At 41.3% G+C, this 10,142-nt stretch overlaps 1 protein-coding gene across 1 annotated transcript in view; it reads right to left on the reverse strand.

Annotated features, from left to right (window-relative positions):
* The window catches only part of LOC112106597 (sphingomyelin synthase-related protein 1), a 31,424-nt gene extending 21,618 nt beyond the window's left edge, over window positions 1–9,806 (reverse strand). The window contains exon 1 of the mRNA XM_026653761.1: window positions 9,739–9,806. The gene's annotated coding sequence lies outside the window, so the exon portion shown is untranslated. The remainder of the gene's footprint in view (window positions 1–9,738) is intronic.
* Window positions 9,807–10,142: the final 336 nt, after the last annotated feature.

Here is a 10,142-nt window from a genome sequence, read left to right on the forward strand (position 1 = left end):
TTCAATTATGTTTAAAGAGAGCCTCTTTAGTTTGTAATATCTGCACATAAAATGGAGAAAGTATTAAAAAATTACTCAAAGCTATGTAAGTTGGCTTCGCAACCAGCAGAAAGTGATTATGTTTTGCAGTGAGCTGAACAGCACACTAACTGCTACTTTATTCTTACACATTGTTAAATCACATGGGCTACCAGTGCTCATTTGAACATTGAAATGCTTGACCCACTAGCCTAGTAACCCAAAATGAAAACACTTTTCATTCACAGTTATAACTTGAGGCACAAGCAGTGACAAAGGATTTTGAAACCAACTTATTAAGTACCCTACTTCCCATACCACAGAGTGTAACTTACACGTTTGAATGTTATTGTACCATTCTATTAATATTTGTACAACACTTAGAAAACTGAAGCACTATGTAAGCGCCAAGTATTTATTTTCTTACTTCAAAAAATATTAGATAGCAAACAGAGAAAAAAAAGTTACAGAAAGGTAGCTAACGGCTGTTCTTTGAGATGTGTTGCACATGTCCATTCTACTGTAGGTGTTTGACTGCCTCATGCACAATTGTTGGAGATTTTCCCCTCAGCAGTACTGTTGGGGCAGCATGGGCACCCTCCGGTGAGTCACGCCACTGCACACAGGTATAAAGGGCCATACTGCCCCAAACCCCCTCAGTTCCTTCCTACTGGGAGAGGGAAGGAGGGCAGGCAATCTAATAGATTGGGGAGGTATAATTTCCCTTTACAAAAGCCATGCTGGCTCTTCCCCAACAAATCGTATTCATCTATGTGTCTGACAATGCTATTCTTTATTATAGTTTCAGCAAATTTGCCTGGTACTGAAGTTAGGCTTACCAGCCTGTAATTGCCAGAATCACCTCTGGAGACTTTTTAAAAAGTTGGTGTAATTTTAGCTATCCGCCAGTCATCTGGTATAGAAGAAGATTTAAATGATAGTTTAAATAACCCAGTTGTTAGTTCCGTAATTTCATATGTGAGTTCCTTCAGAACTCTTGGGTGAATACCATCTGGTCCTGGTGACTTACTGTTTAATTTATCAATTTGTTCCAAAACCTCCTCTATTGACACCCCAATCTGGGACAGTTCCTCAGATCTGTCACCTAAAAAGAATGGCTCAGGTGTGGGAATCTCCCTCACATCCTCTGCAGTAAAGACCGATGCAAAGAACTCATTTAGCTTCTTCACGATGGTCTTATCTTCCTTGTGTGCTCCTGTAGCACCTCAATTGTCCAATGACGCCAATGATTATTTATAGCAGGCTTCCTTCTTCTGATGTACTTAAAAATTAGTGTTAGTTTTTCAGTCTTCGTCTAGTTGCTCTTCATATTCTTTTTGACCTCCCTGACTTGCCAGAGCTTATGCTCCTTTCTATTTTCCTCAGCAGGATTTAACTTCCAATTTTTAAAAGGACTGGACACATGCAATCATTTGAAGAACTGATATGCTGATTTACTGATTTAATTTTGAAATATGTGCCAATTTTCACAATATTCAACAAAATACACTTATATCAAAGTGGCAGTTTGTGTTTACATCTTCCCTCTTCTATGGTGATCAAAATAAGAGAAACAGGAAGAAGGAATCAGCATCCCCTGTTAAATTTGTTAGCTACAGAAGAGAGTACCGAAAATGAGAGGTTGCTTTTGAGGTTATTTTTCAAATGTTTGTAATTTAAAATCTGATCTCTCTAGTTCAGTGAGCAGCTGTGAGCATTCTACATTTTAAGTATTTAACACACAGCAGAATACTTACAAGAAGTAGCAGTAAAAGCTATAATTCATATGTCTAGTACTCAGCTTGGTCACAGACAATGCTGCAAATGTATCGAAGATGAGAAGAAATTTAGAACAGAGTGAAGAGAGTCCCAAGCTAATAACACACGGTTGCAGTGCTCATTTGATGCACATCATAGCCAAAGACTTCAGTGTTCCAGGAATAAAGGCTAATGTTGAAATTGCAAAATACTTCAATAACAATCACTTTGCAGCAGCTGCTCTGAAAAAAGTGGGAGGAACCAAGCTAACTCTCCCACAAGATGTGCGCTGGAACTCAGTAGTGGATAGTTTTGAGCACTATATCAAGAACTGGCCTAATCTGATGAGTTTGTGAACAAAATCGTGAAAAAATAGATGGCACTGTCACAGCCAAAGTTTTCAATGTTGGGCTTAACAGAAATGTTGAACGCATGCTGAGTACCCTGAAGCCTATTTCTGTAGCCTTGAACAAAAGACAGGGAAATAGCTGTTTTATTGCTGATGCTGTTGAAATTTGGAAGGAACTGAGTGAAATCTTAAAAGGAGAAATAAGCAATGACAGAGTTAAATTACAAGCATTAAAAAAATCAAATGCGACAAGCACTATTTCCAGCTCATTTTCTTGCAAATATTCTCAATACTCGGTACCAGGGTCAAAACTTAACTGCTGAAGAAGAGGAGTTGGCTATGACATGGACATCCAGCAATCATCCCTCCATAATGACAACTATAAAACTTCAGAGCTAAGGCTGAACCATTCAAGAAATATATGTTTGCTGATGATGTTTTAAAGAAAGTCACACCAGTGAACTGGTGGAGGTCACTTAAGCACTTGGATTCAGAGACTGTTGAAGTGATAATCTCGCTTTTAACAGCAATAGCTTCTTCTGCCAGTGTAGAAAGAATATTTTCTTCCTTTGGACTAATTCATTCCAAATTGAGAAATCGTTTGGGACCTGAAAAAGCACGAAAGCTTGTTTTTCTTTTCCAGATTATGAACAGGAAAATGAAGGTGAAGACAACTGAATTAGCTGGAGAAGCCAATATTTTAAGTTTCTCATGTTAACCTGACAGTCTATTTAATTTTTTTTTTTCCCCATCATTTATTGGCTAGGCAGCAGTTCTGCAGAAAAGGACCTAGGGGTTACAGTGGACGAGAAGCTGGATATGAGTCAACAGTATGCCCTTGTTGCCAAGAAGGCTAACGGCATTTTGGGCTGTATAAGTGGGGCATTGCCAGCAGATCAAGAGACGTAATCATTCCCCTCTATTCGACATTGGTGAGGCCTCATCTGGAGTACTGTGTCCAGTTTTGGGCCCCACACTACAAGAAGGATGTGGAAAATTGGAAAGAGTCCAGCGGAGGGCAACAAAAATGATTAGGGGGCTGGAGCACATGACTTATGAGGAGAGGCTGAGGGAACTGGGATTGTTTAGTCTGCAGAAAAGAAGAATGAGGGGGGATTTGATAGCTGCTTTCAACTACCTGAAAGGGGGTTCCAAAGAGGATGGATCTAGACTGTTCTCAGTGGTACCAGAAGACAGAACAAGGAGTAATGGTCTCAAGTTGCAGTGGGGGAGGTTTAGGTTGGATATTAGGAAAAACTTTTTCACTAAGAGGGTGGTGAAGCACTGGAATGGGTTACCTAGGGAGGTGGTGGAATCTCCTTCCTTAGAGGTTTTTAAGGTCAGGCTTGACAAAGCCTTGGTTGGGATGATTTCGTTGGTGATTGGTCCTGCTTTGAGCAGGGGGTTGGACTAGATGACCTCCTGAGGTCCCTTCCAACCCGGATATTCTATGATTTAACTATTTTAGTTAAAAACAATTTTAAAAACAAACCTGATTTTAAAAAATTGAATGTTTTAACTAAATTCAAAAATTCATATGGTTGTTTCGTTAAAATATTATATGTTTGCTGTTGAAGAAAAAAATCCAGAATACGTAACGTTGTTGTTTTAGTTAAATAAAACAATTTAAATGTCTGTCTGGTGAGTTCTCCTCCTAATACAGCATGGCAAGAAAATCCTCCAAATATTAATGATTAACCCGTTGAATTGGAGATAGCTCACCTCCCAATGACTTCATAAATATCTGCTTCAATTACCTTTGGTAAATGAAATAACCAAACAATCATTCATTTTCTGATATAGTTGTAAATCTAATCTGAAAAGTTTTCAAAATAAATCACTTTAAAAATGTATAGTGTGTACCTTCTAAAAATGAAACCTACATCCATCTCTGAGTTGTGAAGAATATGTATTAAGGTTATAACAACCAACAAGAATGCACTTTTATGTAGAAATCCATGATTAAATCGAGTCTTCCTGACTAGTGATTTAAATCATGATTTAACTCAAATCCACTCTGCTTATTATACTTATTAAAATAAAAAGGAGAAGGAAGAGATATTATGCACATGACTTACAAGTAGTGTATTACTAAATACTTACATTGTGTAAGTGCCCAGAGACTTGGGAATCTCTTGCACTGGTGCTGTACACCACACACACGACTGACACTTTAAAATTATACCAGAAGGATTAGAAGTAACAGAAGGATTAGAAGGATTAGGCTTCCATATTTGTTTTATTATATTAACCACTGAAAGGCTATCAAGGATAACAGGTTTACAGAACCTTTCCCACATGTAGGTACAAAATAAAGTATCCTTTAAGTTCCATATCATACTAGTTTATCAAGTTTCCCATGGGTGTCTTTCCATTGTAGATAAAATAACTTTGGCCCCAATCTTGCCAGCTGATCTGTATGAACAGACTTTTGTATGCTTGCAGAGCTCTGTTAACATCAGTTGGGCTCTAAGGGATGCAAGGGACCACCTAAACAGATCAATTTGAATATTTTCACCTTTTCTAAACGAAAAAAAATCATTTCTAGCAGAGCACTGCAACATCATCATATCAATTGTTTGGTACTAAGAACGTAAAAAAACCTAAACCAGTAGTCAAGAGTAAGACTATTTGCATTTATAATATGCCTTGTTTTCAAAGCCCTTTATCAGTTGTGGCCCCAATCTTGAAAAGGTTTACATACCCGAGTCCCACTGACATCCATGAAACTACTCAAGTGCATAAAATCAAACATGTGTGTAAATCTTTGCAGAACTGGGGCCTAATGATCAATCTTAATACCCTCAAGAGATGAATAGGTCTACCATCAACAAAAACATTAGCATTAACCACCACCAACAGTGTGCCTTCTAATAAAAACTTTCATAGTTCACATATTTTTAAAATAAAGAACAATCACCTGATAAGTTTATCACTTATTTCACAATTTTGCTCATACTGCAACAAAACAGAATGGGAAAAGGCAGAGTAACCTTCAAGATGATAATGCCATAGGAAGCTTCATTCCTTGTTAAAAGGGGAAAAAAAAAAAAAAACCACACCAACAAAAACTAAGGACTTAATCTTGCAAAGTGATCCAGGGGGACTGTATAGGAATACGGTCTGCTTATACACATCACTATGTTGGACTGGGACCTAAATTATTAGGAGCTACAATTAAATACAGCAACGCTATATTTAAATAAGTGTCAAGATTGTGACACAGAAGGACTTGCTGCTCTTAAGTCAAACCCCACAAAATGACCCAACAATTTATATTAAGGATCATCAGTATTAACTGACTCCTCACTTCCATTGGTTTGTGTCAAATCCCCGGAAGAATAAAAACTATTAGAGTTACAATTTATGGATACAGACAACTATATTTAATTCCCAGAGAGACTATGAAGACTCCAAGATAATTAAACACGGAGAACAGTTTAGGCAGTTTAAAAAAAAAAAAAAAAAAAAATCTATACTGAGCGTAATGAAGCAATTCCTTTGGAGTTATTCCTGTTCGTAGGAAAATATATATTGACTACCATAACTACTTGTGTATCCAAAGTGCAGATTTTTAAGACTCAGTTATAACTGTATTTATTCCTGTAAACGTAACTTTGGTGCTTCACTGGGGCTAATTATTTTGTTATGTATCATGGTTATCTGGTGCAGGTGCCACCATCTTTCAGAGAAGTAGAACAGAGATCCTAACCACTTATCGCTAAGGCTAAGATTGTGTCATGGATATTTTTAGTAAAAGTCATGGATAGGTCATGGGAAATAAAGAAAAATTCATGGAAGCCCTGCGTGGCCGGTTGGGAGCTCCAGGGCCCTCACCACCCATAGGTGGTTGGAGCTCCTGGGTCCCCTCCACCCAGGCTGGGAGCTGCTGGGGTCCCCCTGCCACTGCTGGTGGCTGCGGGGAGATACCGGGACCTCCGCCCCTCATGGTGGCCGGGAGCTGCCAGGTATCCCCACCACCACAGCTCCCAGGCACTGTGGAAGGCAGCAGGACCCTGCAGCTCCCAGCTGCCATGGGCTGAAGTCACGGAGGTTTTTGAACGTCATGGATGCTGTGACTTCCACGACCTCTGTGACAAAATTGTAGCCTTACTTATGGCCAAAGATCACATGACACTTTTTGCAAGAACAGAGGTGATTAGTCTCAACATGTGGGAAAAATTCTAGCTATAGTAGTCGCATTTTAGTCTATTTAACTCTCCTGTGAAGTTTAAGTATTCTTCACTTCCTACCTCCCAAAATGTTATGTCATGGAAAATGTGTGCTACCCCAGATTATATGGCATTATCGTAGTAGGTGAAAGTCCAAGGGCTCTGATGCTCCACTAGCTAATCCAAGAACTATCTTACAGCATCCACTGACTTCGGTGGGGCTCTATGCAGGTGCATGGAGTTCACTCGTGCAGTCCTTACTGCAGGGTCATGGCCTACAAACGTAAAAGAATTTTAGGATCAGATTAAGATTTATGAATGTCACATAGTACTGTCAATAATAAATTATGACTTGAGAAAGGACTGCACATGAAGGAACTCTGATATGAATGTTGGCATGTAAACAAATAGACACTGGTCTGTATCAAATAAAGAGTTTGTCACACCCAAATGCAAAAGATCCTTTAAAAGGCTGGAAAAAAAGTAAATTGAACTGAGTATATAAAGGAAAGAATTTGATTAGAAGCCCAGGCAAATGTAATATTCATCCATTCATTCTGCCAGGACCTAAATGGACAGGCCTAAGAGATTATATATACTTATGACGGTAAATAAAAGATCTACCTGTAACCTATGGACAAACAGGATCAGAAGTGTTTACATCCTGTTTTTGAACAGGTTTTAAGAAGTTGTCTGAAAGTCAGAAGACCGTTCACTATATATTCAGGTTCTACATAAGAAAACAGAAATTTATGTTTTTCAGTTTAATTTCCTATGCTTTTTAAAAGATAACATGCAGAATTCCATCATGTAGAACTACAGTGCACCATATGAGGATTATCAGAAGGGCTGGGACCTTTAGATTCAGAGCACAAACTTCTAGTACTTGAGCTCATGGAGTAATGGGTACCAGGAACAGGCTGTTATCCTCCATGTGGACCGGCCTCTATAGGGTAATGAGACTTTGCCAGGGTGCTTCACAGCTATTTACCGCAGAAGAAATTTTGAGACTCCGGAATCTTGAGTTTAATTCCAGGTTCTGGAAGGGAGTGTGCTCTAGTTACATAACTATGAATCCTCCTTCCCCAGCCCCACCTTCTGTTTCTATTCTCCCTTTTCACCCTGGCTCCTGCCTCCAGATCATTTCCCCAGTTCCTGTCCCCTTCCCTCCACTTCCTGCCTCCATTTCTCCTCTGCTCCTATCCCCCCTTCCTCCTGGATCCTGCCTCTGTTCCCTCCCATCCTTTGTTCCTCCCTCCAGCTCTGTATGCTCTTCTCCCTGCTTTGCTCCTGCCCCCAGTACTCCCATCCTCACCTCCTTTCCATGTTCTTCTCCTTGAGTTCGGCTGCTTCCTCCTCTACATTTCTGGGATCGGTGGGGGGAAGGGGGGGGGGAAGAGTTGTATTAATGAGAGCACAGGAGGCTCCTTATTCTCAATTCTTGTGCTTGGCAGTACAGCAGGCCCTGGCTACTGTGAGGAGCAAGGCTAGGAAAAGCTCTGCTCAGCTCTTGCCACCCTGGGGTATCCACCGTGGGGTAGTGCATGTGCCATCCAGCAGCATGAAGGAGCTCTGTGGGGATGGAGTACACTCAGTGCAGATGGAATCATCCGAGATTTTAGCTGACAGCTTTAAATAAATCTGAGTGTGAGTGAACGGCTATTTTTCTGAAGTTTCTAGGAAAGAGTCATGCAGAAAACCCTAAGAAAGTGACTTAACATAACTATTTGTAAAACCATATAACAACAGGGAGATGGAACACATTAATGCTTCCTCTGACCATTGCCTTTTCTTCCATTTGTTTACAAAGTTGGGGGGGGGGGGGGAATAGCCACTTTTAAAATATGATTTCAAGAGTCAGAAGTTAATAGATTGAGATGCTTGTAAATTACTTCAAAGGAAATCCAAGCCCTCCATTTAATTACCAAAGCACAACAGCATAGGCAGCATTAGTGCAAGCTTCTCCACAGTGCCTTGCTATTCAAATATGATCTTCAAGTGGAATGACCAAACTGTTTCAATTTTTGAATTTTCTCCTAAGTACATGAAACAGAACCCCAATTGGTATCAACTACCATCGAGTTTTGAGCAAAAACTGGAATACCACACTGTCACAATAATTATTCATGCTCATGCAAATAGCAACATCCTTATGTTACCAAAATTATACTTTATTTTCTTTAGAAATAATTTGATATAAAGAAGTCTGGTGACAGAATAAAATCAAATTAAGTCAGCTCTCCTTTTAGTCTATAAGGGTCCTACTAAGCAGAGCACCTTAACTGTCAAACATTAGCATAAGTTTGACTGCGTGTATGTAGAACATAGACCAGTTAATTAAAGATTTTGCCACTTCTGTGGTATGTATCAAAATTTTCCAGGAAAGATTTTTCCACCTTACCTTGGTTAATATAAAAAACTTGCACAAAATAATTTAAAATAAAATGAACATGACAAGTCACCAAAACCTAGGAACATTTAAAGTTAAGACTGTCATGGCAACCTTCCCCTTGTACCCAAGGAAGCATATGTTACAAATAACTTGTGCAACTAATGTGCAATTTCCTAGAGAGAAATTTAAAAAAAAAAAAAAACTTTTTAAAAAAGTTTGTGTCAAGACTTCAGTGTTACACCAATGGATAAACTGGATGCAATTAGTATGCATTGAAGTTCTGACCTTGAAACCAAATCTTGTGTGTATATAGCATCTCCTGTACCTTATTCACAATAGAGCAATTATCCATGTGGATCTGCATGCAAAGGCAGCAACAAAAAGTGCTCAACAGCAACAAACCTCAACACAATTTTACAGCATTTCCTAAAATAGGCACATTCCAAAACACAGGTTTCATATAAAAATATTGTGCCATTTTTAAGAAATATACCATGTATGGCTATATATTGTAAACAGAGAAATTACTCTTTTTGTTTGAATTTTGTAATTATTTTCCAAGCGTCTTGTTCCCAGGGTCATAGTATTGGGCAATAAGAACTATAATATTACATCACCAAGTCTGTATCATCGCTCCGCTGCAGAGAGGGGACGTACCAGATGTGAAACGGATACTCTACAATCTCAGCCAGAACAGCACCCAGCCAGCGAGCAGTGACCACATCGCCCCCAGAGGTGGGGCTCACACTGAGACTAAGGGGCCCAAGCGCTGCGCTGCTGGTGGGGAATGTGGCTTGTACATTTAAATTAATAAATACAGAGAAACCTCCCCCCAGCACGAAGCACTGCTGAGCAGCTGGCATCTACCGTACACCAGGCAGGAGATGGAGGGGAGAGATCCGCCCCCAAGGGATGGGGTAACCGATTCGGGAAAGGGCTCTGATACCCCCACCCCAGCCCATTCCTCCCCCTTCCCCAGCCCGTCCCTCCCTCGAGCGGAGCACCCCTCCCAGCGGGGCCGCCCCTTGTAGCCCCGGACCGGACCTTACCTCCCCGCGGGACCGTGCGCGCTACCCGGCGATGTAGAGAGGCCCGTTCCCGGGCGGCGGGATGCCCCATCACACGGGCGGAAGTGCCGCCAGCGAAGACCGGACAGCCCCGCCCCCGTCCCGAGCGGAAGGGGCGGGATCCGGAGAGAGGGGCGGTGCTCGGGGTCCTACGGGTTCCTGTGAGAGGCAGGGCGGAGCTGTAGTTCCCGCCCTATCAGCAGCGCCGGGGGCGGGGGCGGGGCCGTGCTGGCCGTTAGCCCTGCGGGGGCGGGGCTGTGCCGGGAAACACACCCGCAAGACGAAGGGGGCGGAGCGAGCTGGCCCATTGCCCCGCCCCCTATTGCTCGTTACCCCGCAGCAGGGCCGGCTCCAGGCACCAGGCACCCAAGCTGGTGCTTGGGGCG

Source organism: Terrapene carolina, unplaced genomic scaffold (genome assembly GCF_002925995.2).
Source record: "Terrapene carolina triunguis isolate 2854851 unplaced genomic scaffold, T_m_triunguis-2.0 Scaffold148, whole genome shotgun sequence".
Taxonomy (NCBI): domain Eukaryota; kingdom Metazoa; phylum Chordata; order Testudines; family Emydidae; genus Terrapene; species Terrapene triunguis.